Below are 21,490 nucleotides of genomic sequence, written 5' to 3' on the forward strand. Positions count from 1 at the left end.
ACTATAAAAAGAATGTATAAACACTATCAAAGTACCAAATACTTAAACTGTATCTTTCTACTCTCTATATTGGTAATTTTCATGGATTATGATTCTTAGATTGAGATATATTTCTATAGAATGACAGGATCTTGCTCTGAACTGAACCAGTCCATATTTTTGAATTAAATGGTTAGATTGTCCAGTGAGGACATTTTTTTAAAGGACACATTTAATTCTTTTCAGCCAGGTCTAGAACTACCTGCCTTGGAAAAACAGGTTTACTGTGAAAAAGAGATCTTCAAGACAAACAAAAACTTCCTGAAATTCCAAGAGAAACTACCTTGGACAGTACTGGCTAAGAGAAGAAATACAACTGGCCTGAAAGGCTTTGTGAAGTTTGTGCTTTAGAGACATGGATTCAGTGGTAAAAAACAGGATTTAAACAGTTTGGGCAAAAGAGAATGAATCTAACTTCTCACTGTGGAATAGGACTTAGAAGTATTTTACTCTACTTCTAAAATATAACAAAAGTATTTTGATATCATGAGAACTGAGTAATTTAATTTAGTTCACACAGACAAAATAAGCAATGAAAGCTGTACAGGCATGTAGAAGAGCACTAACTGGAATGTTTATGTTTTCTACATCTCCATGTTTGCACTCAGTCACAGTATGTACCTCATGCCATAACAATATTGTTGCTATTATATAATATAACATCTGATTATAGACAGTTATTAAAATAACCAATCCAACTAGAAATTAAATCTCAAAATGACAGAGCATTGTCTGTAATTACAACACAGTTCTACTTCTACCCACGTTAGGCAGAGCTGCCCAAGTATCCTAATGCAGCAGTTAATCTTTATTAATTGTATCTTAATGAAGATTCCTAGGACAAATTCAGTATTGAAATTCAGACTATAATCAAATGGTACATCATCTTAAATCAGCCTAAAATGAACAGTAACTGCCAAATGATGAATTCAAGAGTAAGCTGCCTGTAGTGACAGGTAATGTGTCCCAGTTACTTGCAAAACCAAATGCCACTGCTCTATAATAAGCCAGCTTCTGTAAAAATACTACCACAGCACCCACCAAGATGGAACTTAAATAAAATGGAATAACATTTGTGTCTTATCACTCTGACTACAAGTTATAGTGACTGCATCAGAAAATTAAAAGTGATAACCACCTCCTCACTACAGGAGAGTTCTGGGACATGGCCCATATCCCAAAGAAGGCAGTTTGCTGACAACTCGTAGGCAGGAGTTGGTTGTGCTTTGGGTGATGCTGTCCCCAGCCCTGCTGGAAAAAGCAGCTGCCTGATGCAGATGTGTAAATCAAAGTAGAACCTGGAAATTCCTTTGCAAAGGAGAAGCACCCAGGAGGCTCAGAGAGGAAGGGTGAGAGATACTTGGGCTTATTTACAAGCCAGACCACCACCTTGCTCTAGTAGACACTGAGCTCAGTAGGACCTGAAGGGCTCCCACAGCTGAAGACAGCAACAAACAGCACCTGTGACTTGAAGACTTAGCCATCTAAACCAGGGCATCACGGGTTTAGAGAAGTAAGTTCTGTGAAGTTGGTAAAAGAAATATCCAAGAAGAATCTATTTTTACAAAAACAATCAGTAGCTTAAAAGAGACTTAGACTGTTAAAAAAACCTTATGCAAGGTGGAATAATAGATAATTGAATTTCCTCCTCTTCAAGTCTGCAGGTTCCTTGGTCTGCTCTAATTTTTCCCTCTTCTGGACCTTAAAATTCAAAATCTAACAGAAGTATACAGTAGAATTAGACAATTCAGATGCACAAACAAAATACATTGAATAAATCTGGTTTAGATGAGATACATAAGACTTAATGGTATATAGAGGGCTAACCAGTATTACCTGAAATCAAGGTTGGAGAAGGTAAACCACATAAGCCATGCAATGTTATGACTTCTGAGAACCAAGTTCAGAATTTTTTTTTCAGATAAATTAGGCACAAAATGAGGCAACATTACAGTCTGACTTGTCTTATTCAGGCACTGCTTATCTCTATTTGACTACTATCCCTAGCAAGAGAATGGAATTCGCTGGAACCACTGCCCCAAATAAAATAATCACTTTTAAAAGATTAAAGAAGCCATTAACATGGATTGACTTTGTCCCAGCAGAACACAGCAATGCAATCTGCTCAGTGCTGGTGATCTGGCAAGGACAAATCAAAGTAGTCTGACACCCAAGCAGACAGGGACTCACAGATGCTGAGTGCAGTGTCTAAACTCACAAGGACTTCTGAAGTGACAATGGTTCCAAAAGAAAAATTCTGTATTCAAAACATGGATACTGCTGCTTCTCCATGATCAAAATGGATACTTGTTCAATTCTCAGCAAGAATCCCAAAGGTTTTACTAATACCATACTTAATACTCAAAAGCTTAAATAAAATCCAGTATGCACAGAGGAGGGTGGAGCTTAGAAAAAAATTGTGCAACAGCTATAGAGAGAACTGATGAACTCAGCAACTGTTCAAGAGCCTTAAGACAGTTTGGAACATCAAGTCCCACTTCTGAAAGGAAGAGACAAAGAATCTGTGTTCAAGCAGAGACAGACATGGAAACTATGTTCAAGCAGAGACCTCTGGCAGTCAGAGACAAAAAAAAAAAAAAAAAGAAAAAGCCCCCAAAAAAACCCAAAAAACCAAACCCACAAAAAAACCCCTAAAACCAAAAACAAATAACAACAACAAAAAAATGTGACCCCAAAACAACACAGGAACTGGACAAATTAATGCTTGAAAGTAGGAAAGAAAGATTTGTGAACTCTAACTTTGGTTTTCTGCTTATCCATGCACAATCCAGTCTGTTTACACATATTTGGTATGAAGGTTTGCTTGAAAGTAAACATTTTTCAGAAGATATTGCATTCATTTGGTTTTGTTTAAATTAATCCTGAATGAACTCAAAACTGTCACATTTGTAGACACACAAATGTGCTTAGGCCTGTCTGAGTGCAGTATGTGGGAACCCTCTGCCCAGAAGCTTGACCTGACACATCCATACAAGGTACTGAGATGATGTGAAAACTGAGATAACACAGAAGTGGGAGGCTGGGAAAACCTGGAAAAATTAAGGCAACAAAGAAGGCAAGACAGGAGACAGAATTATCACCATGAGAAGGAGGGAGAAAAGCAATGCTTCTATAACAAACCATGTTTCATTACTCCCTGTTTCTGTTGAGAAAGTTCTTTGCAGTGAATTTCAAACCTAAGGCTAAGCTTCAAAATAAGAAACAAATCCATTAAATGAAGATACCAGAGGAAATACAATGTCATGCTGCAGTGCTATGGACTGGGACTGCACTCTTGGGACTGCTTCATAATCACAGTGTACAATGACAGAAAACTTAATCTATAGTCATGCAGAATTAATCTCTATGAGTATTAGTATGAGGTATTTTAGAGAGTATTTAGCAACTCAAAATTAAAAATACAGTTTGCATGTACTTAATTTTAGGATGATATTCAAGACAGATGCTGTGGTTCCAAATCAAAGCTACAGACCAGTTTCTCATACTTTTCATGCATACATGGTAGAGAGTATTTTTAGCTCCATTCAATTTGCTGCTTTAATTTGCTGAAGGTCCCCCCAAGCACTTTTGTGGACCTCACCAGCACTGCTACCAAGGAAGTGTTATGTGTAACATACTTCCAGGGGAGAGAGAATTCTGTGTAAACAGTTTGGTTTAAGCAATGTAGGGACAGTGAGAAGCTCTACAGCAAAAGCAGGGACAAAATCTGACTCACCATGATAGGTTCTGCTTGCAAAAGTCTCCCTTCTCTCCTGCATGCCCTAATTCATTTTGGTGAAGCAAATGAGGCAGGCATCCACAGCAGCAAACCCACCTTCTCCCTGGAGAAAGGACAGAGAAGTCAGCAAGGAAAAGGCAGTTCAGAGCATGAATATCAGCTACACAGCAGCAATTCAGCAAACATTGTTCTGCTCACTGGGGATATTCTGTTCAAGCCTCGCAATGGGTTACACCATGTTATTACAGAATGAACTGCTAAGAAATACAAAAGCAAAGAACTGAGCCCCAGACAGCTTCTGCAGTGACACATCAACGGCAGCATCAGTTTAACATGGCAATGATATGGACGGGTTTAGGAACTTATGCAGCATGCAAGCTCTAGGAAGCACAGGAAAAGGTTGATTTAATGAGTAACAACGCATCATCCATCAGCTCTTTGTAGTCACAGGCAATAGGCATGTTGGTAGCATGATAATTTTAGTTGGTTTCTTTGGTTGGCTACAGTTAATTGTTGCCAATAAGAAAACAAATTAAAATTTTTGTTTTCTTCACCACATCCTTATGCTCAGCTTTGCAAAACAACTACCTGGCAGATGCTGATTTGAGGGGTTGAGGGGATGTTTATAGCTACTCACAGGAATGAGGTAGGTAGGCCCCTTCTTCTGTTGCTAATATGTTTGCCTATTTAGGAAGGCAGGAGGCAACTGTCCAGTTCATTTACTTCTGATTTTGAATCTCTGCAGTATCATGTGCCTGTGAGGATGGAGAGAAGAGCAGAACAAGCTTTACTGTTTTATTCCAAAAGTGACACTAATTTGCTGTTCTGCATCCATTTGTCATACCCACTACACACTCTGACCCTGGAATAATTTTCTGTAGCATTATTATGGAAAAAAATAATTCTGTCCTATCTACATCAGCTGGCAGCTTCTTAGGAATCCAGCCCCCTTCCTGTTTGGCTTAGATAAACAGAGAAAACACACCTCAAAATCAGTTTAGAGGGCTGGCTTTCCACCAGTTTGACCAGTTCTGTCTGTGGCAGAACTGAGTAAAATACTCCAGTAGATCCAATACATTTAGTCAGTTTGTACTTATGAAAAATTTAGCTGCAGATTGAAAACTAGTAATTTTGTTAAAAAGAAAAATAATATTATTTTTAAAAAACAGTAACCCCAAGACCAACAAGCACTGTAGACTGATCTAAAAGAATCCTCAATATTAATTAAATTAACCATTAAGCATAGACCTACTTGGTTTAATGAGCTTTATCTCAAGTGTTTTGCATCCTGACTGGATATATTTTAGTTTATATAGCTTTGATCTGCTTGACCTGCTAAGAGAGCAAAAATGACCTGCACATACTCTTCTTTTACAGTCTGTTTAGCAATGCTGTGACCAAATAACATTTCTTTTCTTTGACACTGATTGCTTCTCTATTAGTCTATGCATCATTCATCAAAGTCTTAAAAGATAATCTAAAGTGTTTGGAGCTTTCATTCTTATAATTTTTAAATACTAAGAATATTAATTGTGACATCACACAATTCTTTCAAGTTATATCCCTCCTAGTTACACTTTCTCCTTTATTAAAAAGAAAATCCAATCCACTCTTTTCTATTTTCTTTTTCCACTCTTTTAGCTGTGTTTTTTCCAAGCATATGCAGTTGCACAAATTGATTTCAACATAACACCCCTTTGCTGGACATTTTAAAAGCCCTTAGACACTACCTGCTCCCCAGGCTGAGCGGAGCTCACCTGGTGAACTCATGTCAGCCACCTAGAGTATTAACTTCACTGTTCTTTGGACTGCACTGAAAAGGGAGAACAACCATGGTTACCTCACCAGAAAGAGTTAAATAGTCTCCATATTCATATACAGAGTATTTCCAGCTCGTGGTGGTGGTCACAAAACCAACATATTGAAGATTTAGAAAATGAAGATACAACTCCATGCTGTTGGGAACTTGCATGTACATTTTAACAAATTTCTACTGGTAGAAATTTGTTAAAACTTTACTAACATTTTTTACTAAAGATAACACATCTTTAATTCTCAGCATTATAGGAAACAATCCAAAATGCCAAATTTAGACATTTTAAAGAGATTTAAAATCCAGATACTTTTTTCATTCTTGCCAAAGTATTTACTTCAAACTTCTAGACTGAAACATTACCCAAACTTCACCTCAGTTTCACTGTAGTGCTTTTATTGTTATGAGCAGATTGTACAAGTACACACAATTATAAATGAAAAATGGTGCTCAGTATCTGTGAGTTCATCTGATTCCTTTGCAACAGCAGCATTTCCTTCACACACACATTACAGCCACAGCCACAAATCACTGAGATCAAGTGGTGCATCAGTAATGCTCCTGTCTGTCCTGGCGCCCTCTCATCCTGCCCAGCTGCTGCACACTCACAACTCAGTTAGAAAGAGCACACGAGGAAGGACTTCTCAGAGTGTCACTGGCCATCAAAGCGCCCCTTGGTCTCTCTGAAGGCCCAATATAAACAGCTGTTCCAATTGCAGAAGCTAAAAGATAGCCAGATCAAATATCTCTTTAGATAGTAAAAACCTGAAGGAAAAAAATTAATACATAAGGGGCTGCAGAGAAAAGTCCCTTGTGGTTTCTCTGCCTCCTGTTAACACCATCCCTGGATGTTTAAATGCATCCACTGGGTAATAAAACAGAGGTTAGGAAAATGAGAGAAAGAATATTGGTGTCATCCTAATTGGGTTTAATTCCTATGACAGCACAAATAATGTGCATGGAGATGCAAAATGTGTCTTTCAGTGAAGAGGCTAGAGCAAAATCCACAGCTTCTTACAAGTGTGAACTACAGATTTAAATGAAATTGTAATTGCCAATACAAGCAATGAATTTGACTGCAGTCAAATTCAATTCTACATTCAGCTATTTGATGATTCATCCATAACAAAAGAAAAACAAATGGCACTAGAGTCAAACTGAAACAACCACAAGAAAATTTTTCTGGAAAGAACATGAAACATTTACAGTAAGTTCCTATAAAGGTCATTAATACTTTCAAAATTCAACCTGAGTCTTGTTTATGGCAGAACCAAAATGTGACAATCTCTGATGACTCATGAAGGGTTTGGTGACAGAAGCAGTATCACCAAGATACTGGGAAGCTTTCTGTACCTTTAGCACATGTCACTTTGAAGCAGATGTCTGGTTATGTGTCAGCATCTGTAGTAACAGCATGAAGTCACAGAAAACACAGCAAATGTTTGGTCAAAAGCTAGAGACCTTTTCACAAGGGAAAACTCTCTTTTTAATCAAGACCTTACACATAGTTCTTTATCACAAAATACAAAGGCACTTCTCCAGACCCATGCTAGAAAGATACCACATCTCAGCTCTCAAGCTGATCAATGATCTACATTGTACATTCATCTTCTGAAATAAGATAGGTACAATCTGAATTGAACCAACAGTGGATGCTATCCCCAATCTCCACCTATCTGCCTTACAGCATTTCCCCAGAAAAAGCAGTCTGCACTGACTCAAAGGTGATGCTGAACCCCAGAAGGCCAGAACAGGTGGATTCCTTCCTTCTCTGCACCACTGGCTTTGGGCCACCTGGTGACACCTGCTCTGCTGACTGTCTGAGTGCTCTATAAACATGACTGAGAAGTAAATACGAGACCATAAAGCTTGTGTTTGCCTCCCCAATACTGTGAACACCTACACTTTATTAAACATATTCATCTTTTTAAAACACTATTAAATAAGTAGCTCTTCTTCTCCCCTAGCCACTAAAAGCTCAGAATTCTTAATTAAATAAGAATGTATGTCCTTCATTCATTCATTCATTCCTAGGTGGCAGAGCATTAATGACTTTTGGCATGTATATTCCTAATTTCTGATGATTTCTAGTTACTTATCTGCCTCCTTTTATATTTTAGAGAAAAAGCTATTTCTGAACCTCATACACATGCAACCCCCCCAACAGTAACTGAAAGCCAACAGCAAAGCAAGTTCCGGTCATACAGACACTTCAGTGGTGGGCTGCAGTAGGAAAACCTATTGCTAGAGAGCTGCACAAACTTTAGTGGAATGCACTGCTGCTAACAGAGCTACCCCTTCTGAAAGAATACAGAAGTTGAATTAAAGTTACTCTCCTACACTCTGCACCAACCACACAGTTTGATGACTTCACAGGAAAACACAGCCACAGCTTCACCCTTCAAGGGCAACACTTCATCAACTTCATAGGGACAGTTCCACCTTTACCAATAATAAATGCAATTTAACTTTAAAAAGAATAATATTTTATTAACTGCAAAGCCACCTCTGAATACAAAACCTGACAAGCTCCTAACCCAAAACTAGACCACACAGTACATATGTAGTCTTAAAGACTCACAGCATAAAGTGCAATCTCCTATTGATTTTAGCTTCATCTCGTGAGACCCATTTTCCTTTAAATCCTATTTCACCTAATAAAGCCATTTTCCAGTTGCCGTTCTCCTGATAATGTTAAAAAAAAAAAAAAAAAAACCAAAAAAACAAAAACAAAAAAAAAAAAAACCCACTGACTTAGAGGTTAGTGAGGTTAGTGAGAGCTTCCTATAAAAACTGGGAACCTGCTACTGCTTTACATAATCACAGAACCATTGTTTCTCCTTGATCAGCTTCTTGGGACTGAGGATTGAGGGAGAAGAAGGGGGCACAATGGCCTGGCTCCCCACCATGGTACAGCTGAGCCATGGGGAGGGCAGGGGGCTGCCCTCAAAGCCACTCAGCTGATCCATCTGTGCCCATCTAGGATTCTTCTGGCATCTCCTCAGGGGTGAGACGTGGGCAGGAGGAAGAATGGTGCATCAAAGAGACCAAAACATGCACAAATCCCTGCTTTCCTCAGTGATTGCTTCTACACCATGAAATGCCAGCAGAGCCAACCTGACCTCTGTGCAGGAGAAGGCAATTAAGGAAAAAGAAAAATGACTAAGGGAAATTCTCCTATGATCTAATGAGGGGTGTCTGAGTATGAGAATATATTTTGAACCACAGGCAATAACTCTTCTATCACTCAAAATGTACCTATAGCCCAGAAGTCAATGAAGGTTTTCCAAAAAACAATTATTCAAAATCTCTTTTTAGAGGAAAAGCAGAAAGAATTAAACCATCTTTCTTGTTTTTCAGAGATGCTCTAAGTGGAAAACATGATGATTATATGATGAGCTGTCACTTGGCTACAGCCCACTCAGTTCTATTACTGCTTGCTCCAGCTCCTTTAACATTCAGTCATCTCAGCTACCTTTTATACTCATGACACCCAGGAATTATCAAATGCCCCTTACAACACAGGGCAATCCTTGCCCTCAGAGTCCAAGCTGATTTGATCTCTTTGTGTTTTACTGGAATTTAGGACTGCATTGTGAAAGGGAGTAGGAACCCTGTCTCCATATCATTTGAATTCCTGCACCACACAGACTTTTCTCTGCCCTTCCTCTTGCTCTTTGGAAGACTGAGGTTACAAAGTATAGTGCACTATTTGCATATCAAAAGCAGTAGCACTTTACATAAAAACGAAAAACAGGCACTTTTCAGGTTTCAGTGACTGAGAGCTCAAGATTTTTTTCCTCTGAACATGTAACTTCAAATTCAGGTGTAACTCAATTCATCAAGACTGATTCAGATAAATATTTTTAAAATTAAGAATTTCCCCACTACCAGTGTTACCTGACACTTCTTTGCCAGAGACATTTTCCTTCCGGATCCTCTTCTTCTGGAGCAGTTAAAGACTTCACTGTTTTATCTGAAAGAACAAATAAGGAACATGCAAACAAGTTCAAAGATCATAAAGAAACAACTCTTATTTATCTCAAGTTATATATAACTTGTTTGAATGCTACATGATGCTACCTCACTTACTGGGGGGTTTCAGTATCTTCTTCCAGCTGGCCCCCTTGGCTCAGGTGTGTCAGAATTTATTGTTAAAAGAAGCAGGATGACTCTCTGCTCTACCTTACACCAGCTAACAAAAGAACACATACACAAAATACTATTCCAGGTTACTGTAGCCTCATGCTAAGGTAGCAACCTTGCCCTAAGTTTCTACATGGAGGTGCCTTTTCTGAAGAAAAATGTCCAGCCCTGATGTCAACAGACACAAGTTGTAAGTGCAGGCCAGTGAGCACACCATGAACTCTGACTTGTGGCCTTCATCAAGCTCCAAGACACCCAGCCCAGACACTTTATTATTGCACCAGTTTTTCTCAGCAGGAGGCAGAATCAATCCAAGCACAAGCCATGCTACCTGCTGAAGTTAACATGTCCCCAATTGTATCACCCCTAACCTTTATACCCTTGATCAGATCAACTGCTATCGACCTAAAACCACCATCCACCCCCAAAAAGCAGATGGGCAGATGAATACAAGAAGATATTCACAGCTGTGTTTCTAACAAGACCCTTCCTGCACCTTAACAGGGATGTGCAGCCTAGTGCCTGGCGTATCACAGAGGTGAGACTAAAGACACAAGCTGTTGGTCCCCTGCCCTTTTTACTGATGGTGACATACAGCACTCACTTTGTGAGTGCACAAAGGCTCCAAAACAGGTAACAAAAAAATGCAATCATTTCCCCTCTCCCCCCTAACATGACTGTGAGATGTGACATCAATTTTAATTACTTCCTTGCCTAGAAACGCACCTGGCCACCCACGCAGGTAGACAGAGCCACGAGGTGGGAAGGGAGAATTAATGACTCAGAGAAACCCCAGCTGTTTACCACCACAGTGTCTCACTACTCCCAACACCAACAGCAGTGGGTGGTGCTCAAACTGGCCTTGACCCTGCCAAATCCCTCTTCCACTACTTCCACTTCCACCATCAGAAATGTTGATGTGTTTCCAAGTCCTACCATGAGCACATTACCAATTTCATGAGGAAGATCTGCTTCAGATGGTTTAAATGAAAGGTATGCAATTGTCATGCTCAGGAGAATCATGCTGCAGTGTGACTCCACTGATTACACATTCCTTTGACCTGTTTATCATTCACTACTCACCCAAAACCCTTGTTAATCCTCAGAGATATCTGATCTGTTCCCCTATATGTCTTCAATTAGATCATTTATAGAAACTGCATTGGATCAGAAACAAGATCAGTATTTACAATAAGTCTCAGCAAATGTCCTTCCATTTTCCATCTGTTTTTTACTTAAAGCACACAGCATAATGTAAGCTTATTAAACACAACACAAAAGTGTTTATGAGTACATTGTTTTTTGCATAGGAATCCTAATCCCCTTGCCTTTTAAAAAAATGTTTCCAAATTCTCACACACATTTCTGTACTAATGCTCTGTGCCTCACACGAAGCCAGTCCTGTCAGGAGCATGTTTGAAGAGAGAAGGAACAGAACAGTGGATGCATAAAGATACCATTACCATCACTCCTTAACCCGTACAGGACTGCCACTCACATGAAGTGCCATGTCCTTTTACTGCCCTTTCAGCAATAAAAGGGAAAACCTCCTACAAGTGCAAGTTTGCCTTGGCTGCTGAAGTCACACATCTTACAGTGAATAGCTCTTACAGTGAATGGCTGTCAAAGCAGAGCCTGGATTTGCTAATTATTTGGAGGAAACTACACTCATCTTTGTGTAAGGACTTGCTTTTGTGGGTTCTAGATCTGTGCTGATTCTTCCAAGACCCTGAAAAGCTGACATGCTGCACATGAGGTGTTCAGGAACTCAGGTTCCAGTCTGACTGCACCTGCCTGGCTGGAGACAAGTGTGAGGAAAGCAGGCACATTTCAGTACATTAGTCCTGCTCTCTGGCAGTCTGCACCAAACACTGATGAAAGAAAAGGATTTTCCTATAAAATTGCATAAACCAGTAAGAGATAAAAGGCACACAGAACATAAATAAGTACAGACACCCAGCACAGACCAATGTGACCTAAGGTAGGTTGGAAAACTGCTGGCAGGTTCACAAGAGCAATCCCATTCAGACCAAGGCTGACTGGATGCATTTGTTAGGAGTGAGCATTTCTCACAGCTCTATTTCTCAAGAAGCATGGAGAAGCAAATTAAAATCCTCAATTCCAACAACCTATAAAAAAACCTCTTAAAAAGATATCCCAATTCAGCTGTCAAAACTGTCTTTTATGTCGAGCAGTATCTTCAGTGCAGTCCTGCCTTTCTGTCTGCCTGATGTATTCAGAGGTTGTTGCTGGAGTCCCTTCCTCTTGTCTGTCCTATTTAACTAATGCAATTCAAGAGAATAAAATAAACTATTTCTGCAATAGCAGGAAGGCACATAGTGAACTGTGGAATACCAAATCTACCAATTCACTTTATTCCCATAATACTTCTCTGTAACTGACTGACACTAAAACAGAACAAATAATTCAGTAATCACACCTGCACCCAGAACAGTCTGTCTTGTTCAGAACTGAGGTCATCCAGAGAGGGGAATTTGCAGTGCAGCTGCTGTACTTTACATAAACACAGAGCTTCCATGGAAATTTGAATGCTTGCTTCACACCCCTCTGCCCTTTTTTTTTTTAATATAATTTTCCTATATCCTTTGGAAAATTGTAAATTTTATGCGCAGATGTGGGTTTTTTCCTAATATGAGAGGGAAATACATCACAAAATTGTTTTCTCTTGTAAGCAACAGAATTGTCTGATGATTTCAGTATGATATTAACAGAAAGTCCTTACATATTGCATATCATAGGAAACAAAATTTTAAACTGCTCAACTCTACTTTTTCAAAAGTAGGCAAGACAGAACTTTAAAGGAGAAATGCCCAACATTTTAGATTAAGGGTTTCAAGCTGATGTTTTATGTTTACATGGTTATAGAGTTTCACTGGCAAAATGACCCAGGATGCCCTCACTTCACAATGCTAAGTTTTGCTCCAAAAATTACCCTCCTCCTACTCCACATTTTTTAGTATGCGAAATAAAATAGTTATTGTTATTTCTCATGTGCTAAATCAATATTATTTTCACAACACCCTTAATGGTTCCCTTTTATTAAGGGCATTCCCCAGTACGCGTCCTCTCAGTCCCTGTGAAAACCACGTTTTAACCATTTCTCAAACCATGCTGGTATAAAGTATGAAATTCAGATGTGATGTACAGGATAAGCAATTTAATACTGATAGGTACTATTTAACAAAGACAGTAGAGTTCTGCAACAAAACTACATGTTTCCTAAACCCCAAGATAAGTTCATTACAACATCTATGTGTCTGTGTATCAATAACCTACATCAAAACACAATTAAGCTCTCATTTTGCAAATAGCTAGGTAAGGGTGCAGAGCCTTATTTACTCATGTTCCTTGAACAAGTTGCAAAGGCAGCTGTTTCAATATTGGCCAGTCTAGGTGTTCTACCTGAGCCCAAGTCCCCCTCTGCAGCAAGCTGGGAACCCTGCTTCAATAAGCATTCTTAGTAGGACCCATTCAAATTCTCATATTTATTGGCAGAACAAGCAGAAAGTTCAACAACAAAAAAAAAGGAAGTACATTTACATATTTCAATGCATTAAAATGATGCAGGACTTCCATTCATCTCTATTCAAGTTACTGTGTATGTGTAAAAGAAGATGAAGAAGTAAAATTTTCCATTTCAACCAGGATTCTCAGAAATGGCATGAAAGGATGAAAATGTGTCTCTGCCAGTCCAGCTGAATGTCATCTGTTATAAAAGGTACTTACTAATATGAGTGGCACAATCACCATTCCCTCAATAACAAAGAATCCTCTCTGAAGCTAAAAAAATTACAACATGGTTGTTTTGCACTTCTACTAAGAGTTCTTGCATTACCTCAGCGTTTGCATCAAAGCTGGTAGTGCAAAGAGGAAAGCAAAGCCCATTTTATGAACTGATGTAATCAAGCCCAGCATCTCTCTGGGGTTTTTTTGTTCCTATGGTGGCAATGATATCAGCCTACTCTGCCTATTCAGTACAGTATGACAGTTCTTCACCTCTGCTCACACATTTCTGTATTCTTTTCCTCCTGCTTGTACATCCTGACACATTAAGAGGCACTTGCATTTCAATGAGACACAGAACAACACTTGCCTCAAATCCCTCTCCTCACTCTTTTCCTCAGCGTTACCAGCTATCGAGGACAACATCAAAACTTGTCCAGAAAGTGGAAAGAGAGAAAAGAGAAAAATCTCAGGCACATATAAACACTGTAAAGGGGCCATGAATTTACAGTGGGGATCCCACACTGTTCAATAACAGCCTGATGTTAAGTGCAGCAGACAGTGCCACACACAGACCTGATCTGCAAAGGTTCTGGTCCTGTCCAGCCCATGGCAAGGGAGATGTTTCCCTATATGTCTTCAATTAGGGTCAGATGTCAGACAGACACCCAGACTGCAGTTCCAGCAACAACTCAGCGCTGTATCTGCCTTCCCATGGCCCCAGATGTGCTTCACAGGGCTCCGACAAACCCAGTGGGTAACTCTGTTCTTCCAAATCAGTTTCTACACCTGTAAAATCAGACTAATTATACTAATCTTAAAAAGAACTTAACATCAACTGAAGAGAAGTCTATTTACTTGCCACTGACATAATCCAGCCCTGGAATTCCCCATCTAATCAATTCTCTCATCTGAGACACAACAAGTAGACCAGAATACATAAAGAAAATATATTTACACATGGCAAGTACTGTAAAGCTTAGTGACAAATGTAATCTGTTACTAAAGCCTACCAGCAAGCACACTGTACATTTTGTAAATTTTCCTACCAAGAATTTTCTTGGATCTGCTCTGCTGTATAGCACACAAACATGTAACTGCACAGTAGAAGGTATCAAAACTCATTGAAAAAGATGAAAAAAATATCCACCATCAAACCAACCAACCAACCAATTAACCAAACAATCCCCCAATCTCTGCTTCTTTCATCTTTTAAACTACTAGGAAAAACTAATAAATAGAAATTATTTTTTTTTACTTTTTCACCAAATTAGATTTTTTACAAGGTTTAAGGAAGACATTATGGAGCACCTAATGCAAACTGCAAGAAACATAACCTTGCCATAGACTTAAAAAATTAAATGTCATGTTAGAGAGTTGTGTACACAAGATTATCACAGATTTCTTATCTTATCCGCTTCATATATTCTTCAGCTGAAGTCAGAGAAATTATTTCCATATCTTCCCTTACAAATGTAGACAATAAGAAAAACATGATTCTCTGTAGCTGAACTTCCTACTTCAATCCCTAGAACTGATTTTAATTTCCCAACTGTCCTACCCATTAATAAAAAGGAGCATAATCCCCCCACATCTGCTATAATTTTTGAGCAGCTTACCAAGTAACATGCAAAGAAATGAGCAAATATTTTAATAAACAGAAGTCAAATGCATTAGAATAAAAGCATTATAAATATAAAAAATAAAAGTGACTTTTTATGGACAGAAAGAAAATGCTATGCACACATTAAAAAGTATATAGACATTACATGTTTGTAGAATCTATATGCAACATATAGGTAGATACAAATCTATACTGCATCTATATGCCTGTGTATTATTGATATATTTATACAGATAGAAATTGCATACTTTTATCTCTAGATAATATACATCTCTTCACTAACATCACTACCACCAAATTTTTTCCCCATTTGGGAGAAGCTGTCATTTTAAAACAGAGAACTTGATACACATTTATCCCTAACCCTATGGTAAGACATGCAGTTAGAGCCTAAAGGATTTATTTAATATTCTTCTTACCAGCAGCTGACAGACATCTGACAACACAGAAATGTAACAGTTCATTTAATTTCTCCACAGGCTGCTTTCATTGAGCCCCAGATGTTTTAGCAGAAGAAAGAGAAAGACATTCCACATTTTTACAGTGGGAAATGGGAAATTTGTTTATAACAAATGGCTTTTGCTTTAATAATTTCTATGGAAAAGTAAGAGGCATTAATTAAAAAAAAAAAAAGTAGTACTCCATTCGTTTGCTTGTCTCTTTTTTCTTTTTTCTTTTATTATTTTGTGTGTTAAGGCACCATGTGTGGCAGAAACTAGTATGAAATTTTCTAGAGCATATTCCATATTATCCCCCTAAACTTATCATCTGTGTATTCTTCTCCCTCTAGCAGAAAGAAGGTAAATTACAACAGAAGACAAATAGCTCTTTTTAGTGTCATATCCCATGCATGAAGCAGTATACAACAAAATGCAACGAGAAAAAATTACAATAAACCCTAAAATGACTGTAAGGTGATTGAGTTCCATTTCACTTCCCAAGCCTTCCAGAAGGATTGACTTTGCGCCTTTATTTAACCTGCAGTATCTTAAGCAACTCCTCAGGGACGTTTTCTCAGACAGGACACACACACCCTGTGACAGAGGTGGAAATGGCAAAAGGCAGAGTCTGAACAGCCACAGCTCCCCCACTCCTGGCAGTGGGGCAGGTGAACCTGACACACGTCCCTTGGCACGGGGAGAAAGGTGGCACTGCCAGGTGTCTGGAACTCCATCCCGCTCGGCTTTGTTCCTTTGCCAGTTGTATCCAAAGTGTGTGTAATCGCTATCAAGGGAACCAGCCGTTTACAGAAGCACTTTGGAAGCACCTGAAGTCTGAAGTCTGTCAAAAAATTCAAGGCAACGTTTCAAAATACACTCACTTGCTGTAGTGTTTGACAAAGTAAAGAGCTCTGAAGTGCAGCACAAAGGTCAAAGTAGAGAACAAAATCCTCAGTAGAACTACAGATCAAAGTGATTCAAACACAGTGACAATATTTAAGTAACATGTAATTTAATGAAGCTCAACATTTAAACATAACAGCTTGGCCAATAGCAGAAATCCATCAGAAACTAAACTGAGTATGATGGTTATTATTACCCCCAAAGGTAAGTATTTAAGCTCTTTTTGCACTTAGTTGTTAGATTGTATTTTGTCTGAAATGCATATTGTGACCAAGACAGTTGGAGAATGATGAATTATGGGTTTAGAAAGAACAGATAGTGCAATATAGAACCACTATTGCCTCATAATGTTGCCATTTTATTGCAAGGGTTCCATACTGTTGTCTCCTTATCACAAAAGTTCCAAACCTTCTTGGTGTTTCTCGTGGGCAGCTCCTCAGAGCCCTGACTCTTTCCCCTTCACAAAGGAGCCAGCTGACTCCAGTTCCCTTCTCAAGCAGCCACCCCACTCTTTTACAGCATCATCTTCTTATTGGTTCAGCTGTGGCCTGTTAAAGGCAGGCCTGTTCCTGATCTTTGATAATTGGCCCAGCTGCAACCCCTTAGGGGTAAGATTATTTCTACACTACCTTTATTTTCTTGTATTCTATCCCCCTACACATAATATAGATATTACTGTAGCCTATTAAAGAAAAAAGTATCTTTACCCTCACTACAAGTGACTGAACACTGCTCAAGGATAAAACATCTCCAAGGTTGACCTGGCAAAGTGTCATAAACACTACCTTTCACTGAAAGAAAAAGAATCTTTTTGTTAATTAAAAGACTAAAACTTTGTGTTGTTAGCTAGCTAAGGAAGAATCACACATACAGCAACTTAAATATCATTTGTAAACCTCAGCAAAATATGCCATTCTTCCAGAAAAAAATCAACATGTTGCACAGTGATACTGGCAGAGCATCTTTACATATGAATAAAACAGAAATGCATCCAGCATGCACACAGGCCAATGTTCAATAGAAAGATTATCATCCTGCACTAGTAGAAACCTGTTCAAGTCATGAACAGAACTGTGCCTGCCTGAATCTCCAACTGAGCAACTATGCCACTGACTGGAAGGACACTGGGCAGCAGGAGAAAACCAGCCCCAGTTTGAGCAGTCAGAAAATACAATGGGGTTTTACACCTGGAAGGGAATTGAGCAATAGGCTGGAGACAAAACAGTGCAACTGACCATAAACAGAGTTTCAAGTACTACAGAGTTCCAGCATTATTATACTAAATTGTAAAAAGAGAGGGCATTGCCTTTTTAAAAAAATTTCCACGTAACAAAACTAGCAGTGCCTGGGAAAATGAGCTGTGATCTTCAACAAGGTACATCTGTGATGTAAGTTAATTGGAATATTTCCTGCTGAGACACAAACTGAAACAGAAAAACCCACCATAAGAGAAGAGTGAGATGGCTAATACAGAAGATGAGAAAACAAAATCTCTTTGTCATCTTTCACTCTCTTTTCAGACACTCATCTACCAAAGATGTCAAACAGATAATATGCCAAGGCAGCAACCCAGCAGGAAAGGGATACCACATCCTAACCTCCTGCTCTGTAACTCTGCCTGTCCTGTGAATTACAGTTCAAACTTCAAATGGAACAGAAAACCTTTTAACACACTACATAAAACAATAAACTAATTACCACTCGAGCAGACGTGAGGACACACTGTAGATTATCACTGCAATAACATTTACAAAAGTCAAATAGCTTCAGCAAAGAGCCAGCTGAGATGCACTTTGAATAGGGCAGCCAGATTTTCCTGATGCTCAGGGCAGACCAAGTACTTCAGAACAAAAAACCTGGAACAGGAATCCCAAATTGTCCTCATGATTTGCAATGTGCTTCTCAAGAATCTGTGGGGGTTTTTCCAGACAAAAAAGGTTTCTAGATGAACATGCACATTTTTCCATCTCTAAATCAGAGCTCTGCAATTACTCACGTAACAGGGTAAAAACTGGCTTGGTCCATCTGCTGCCTACTGCAGTGTCGTCCCTTCCCCACCCCCTTTATCTCTACTTAGGTTCCCCAGAACTGATGCACTGGAAATTGAATATGGGAAGAAAGCTTTAATTATGTCTTATATTGCCATTTATGATTTTCTGTCAGAAAACAAACAGTATTTAGGTCAGACAGGATGCCAAGCTCTCTGTCTTAGGCAAGCTGGATTTCTCTGTCATGTGCAAATCTCTTCTGTACACTCGCGGTACATCTGAGCCGAACACAATTCTAGGATTTCTCTGCATCTCAGAGGAACTGTGACTCCAACTGAATGTCCCATGGCTTGATTAGAGTCACTACTGGAATTCCCAGGCAATCCTCCAAAGGCCTCCCAAAGGCCCAGGCAAGAACCAGCCTCACACAAGTTCCAGACACAGAAACCCACAGAGAACAAATCACTGGAGCAGGACAGAACACCCTTCTTTGTTACAGGCTGAACTTCCTAAGAACTGGCCATTCTGACACTGCCTCCAGGAGAGAAGAATTATCATTCTAGGGATATCAAAATCTTCAGAACACAGATGAAAAAATTCACTATACTAAAATGCTAATTTACTGGTTTTAATTTCCCTAAACTTTAGAAGCTTTTGTGTATCCTTACCAAGAGAAGAAAATAAAACAAATTTTTCTCTATAGCTACATCCTCAAAAATAAATAATGCAAGGCTGTCAATATTCTCCAGACCCTTTGGAAATTCTCATTCTAGCTAAATGTTATTTTATTGCTGAAGCAGATATTGATCAATATTCCAAGATAGAGTGAGCTCCCTATTCAGATTATCCCTACTTCCCTTATAAAAACATTTCCCAACCACAGGAAGGCAATTCTTGTGGGAGAAGGGAAAAAACCCTACCATCTTTCATAAGGGATTTGTTGTCTAGATCAGCTTAAGGGTCTACATCTGTGTACCACAGACTTTTATGAATACTGTCAATGTCACAGTAAAAAAACAAAATTCTGCTTCTATAACTGTATGTTCCTCTGAGACATCAAGAAGAAATCATAATTTTAATTCTATGACTTGCTTACAGAGACAGAACAAACATTATAAATAGTATTAGCCCAAGACACTGAACTACTGACTCCCTGTGTTTACAACCTGAACAGAGGGATGTCATCCAAGGAATAAACCTCAAAGAGATGTCTTGGGAAAAGCTGAACTATACTGCAACCAGTTCTTCCCTGAAATATTTTAATGTTTCCAGAGGACCAAGAAAATATCTTTCAAACTGAAACAAGATTTTTGCTGAATTTGTGTAAATTCTTATGGACTTCCACCAGAGGAGCTGACTAAGCAGAGCTTTACAACCCACCCCAGTATCTGCACCCTCATGGTTTTATCTACATTTCCTGTCTCAGTTTTCTTTCCTAACAAAGGTTTGCAAATTATTTCCAAACAAAATAGAAAAGAATTGTCTGTGAGCTCAATGAAGACATTTGTCCCTGAATGAATGAAGCAAATAAAGAGTAATAACACAGAAATTTGTACTTGGAGAGGGCCAGGATTTACTCCATTGGTAATCCTGTCCCCCATGGACATGCATATTCCAAATGCACAGACAATTAGAGCCAAATGGAACAGCTTGCAGAATCAAAATCTACCTGAGCAAGGCTTCCCTTGACCTTGCAGGCACTTGACAGACTCAGTTGAGGGCTGTAAGCACTCCCATCCTAAAATGCTGCAGTGCTGCCTCACTAGGACAGGTCACACAGAACAGGTTACTGACAATTGCAGATAATGTGCAATTCAGCAGGCTGATTGTAAGCACAAAGTTTCCTATGGAAGAGCCCTGCTGGAGTGAGGTTTTCAGCAATGATCACTGCTGAACCCTTGAACTACTGCAGAAAACCAGATAGCATAATGTAGATTCTCTCTCTCTCTCAATATATATATTAAAAGTAATACATTTGTCATATTTTACATTATTTTCTCAAAATTTCAGTCTAGATTTCTTAAATTCAGTTTAAAACAATGTTTAGTTATTGCAACATATTTTAGAAGTAATACAATATCATATGAAGAAAAGATAGAAAGATTTTTAGGAAGTCTTTAAGTCAAGGAGCACTTGATGCTGTTCCATGGATCAGAAATCCACCAATATCTGCTGTGTGCTGCTCACAGTTAACTGGAATTTTCCCCTATTATTCTATCCCTGCAGTGTGCCAATGGACAGATGGCAGCAAGGTACAAAGTACGTAATGGACACAGATCAGCTGCATGATAGGGAACCTGTACCTCTTTCCAGTGTTTCCAGGTTTTTGTCAAGAATGAGCTCTTAGAAAAGGCAAGTACATTTACAAGCATGTATAAATAAAAGAAGCATGTATTAGCATATTCCCATATACTTTCATAACTTAATTCTTTTCATACACAGAAGGGGAAGGATTTTTCTTCTTTCTTGGTGTTTTTCAATTGCAGCCATAATCGGGCACACTGAAAAGAGAAGGTGAAACATGCAAGTGGAGAAACATTCATACAGTGCTGTGCAAAACTGAAGAAGAAAAGAAAAGGGGTCAACAATCACAGAGCTGCACATTGTCTTGCAAGAGGCTTACAGTGGTCACAGGCTTTTATGCTGTGGGCTGCCTTGAAGGGCAGTAGCTTGTGATTTACAACATGAACCAACTCATGCCATAAGACACTTCCTCTGAAAATAACATCCACAAATTTCCTTACTCATCCAATTAGGCACATGGAATGATGTAGACACTGAGAAAGCTTTTGCCTTAATTTTTCCATTAAGTGCAATGACCACAGGAATACTAAGTTTCTAGAAAAGAGCAAAACTGTTCTTCCAGTTGTCGAGATCTGTAACTCAAAAAATCATAAGCAGGTAACTGCAATCAACCCACTCTGAAAACTTGGTCAAGCATTGCTTTTTTAACCTGATCTAACACTGAATTGTTATGAATTGAAATTTCACCAAACATAAACCAGAACAATTAAAGTTACAGCTGGACTCATATTAAAAGTAAACTGAAATATT

At 38.8% G+C, this 21,490-nt stretch overlaps 1 protein-coding gene across 2 annotated transcripts in view; it reads right to left on the minus strand.

Annotated features, from left to right (window-relative positions):
* OTUD7A (OTU deubiquitinase 7A) overlaps positions 1–21,490 on the minus strand; it is a 108,217-nt gene that overhangs the window by 63,647 nt on the left and 23,080 nt on the right. For both annotated transcript variants that reach the window (XM_058033085.1, XM_058033084.1), the window contains exons 2-4: positions 9,492–9,567; positions 4,416–4,533; positions 3,776–3,881 (exon numbers count right to left, since the gene is read on the minus strand). The gene's annotated coding sequence lies outside the window, so the exon portion shown is untranslated. The remainder of the gene's footprint in view (positions 1–3,775; positions 3,882–4,415; positions 4,534–9,491; positions 9,568–21,490) is intronic.

Source organism: Melospiza georgiana, chromosome 13, assembly GCF_028018845.1.
Source record: "Melospiza georgiana isolate bMelGeo1 chromosome 13, bMelGeo1.pri, whole genome shotgun sequence".
NCBI classification, from domain to species: Eukaryota; Metazoa; Chordata; class Aves; order Passeriformes; family Passerellidae; genus Melospiza; species Melospiza georgiana.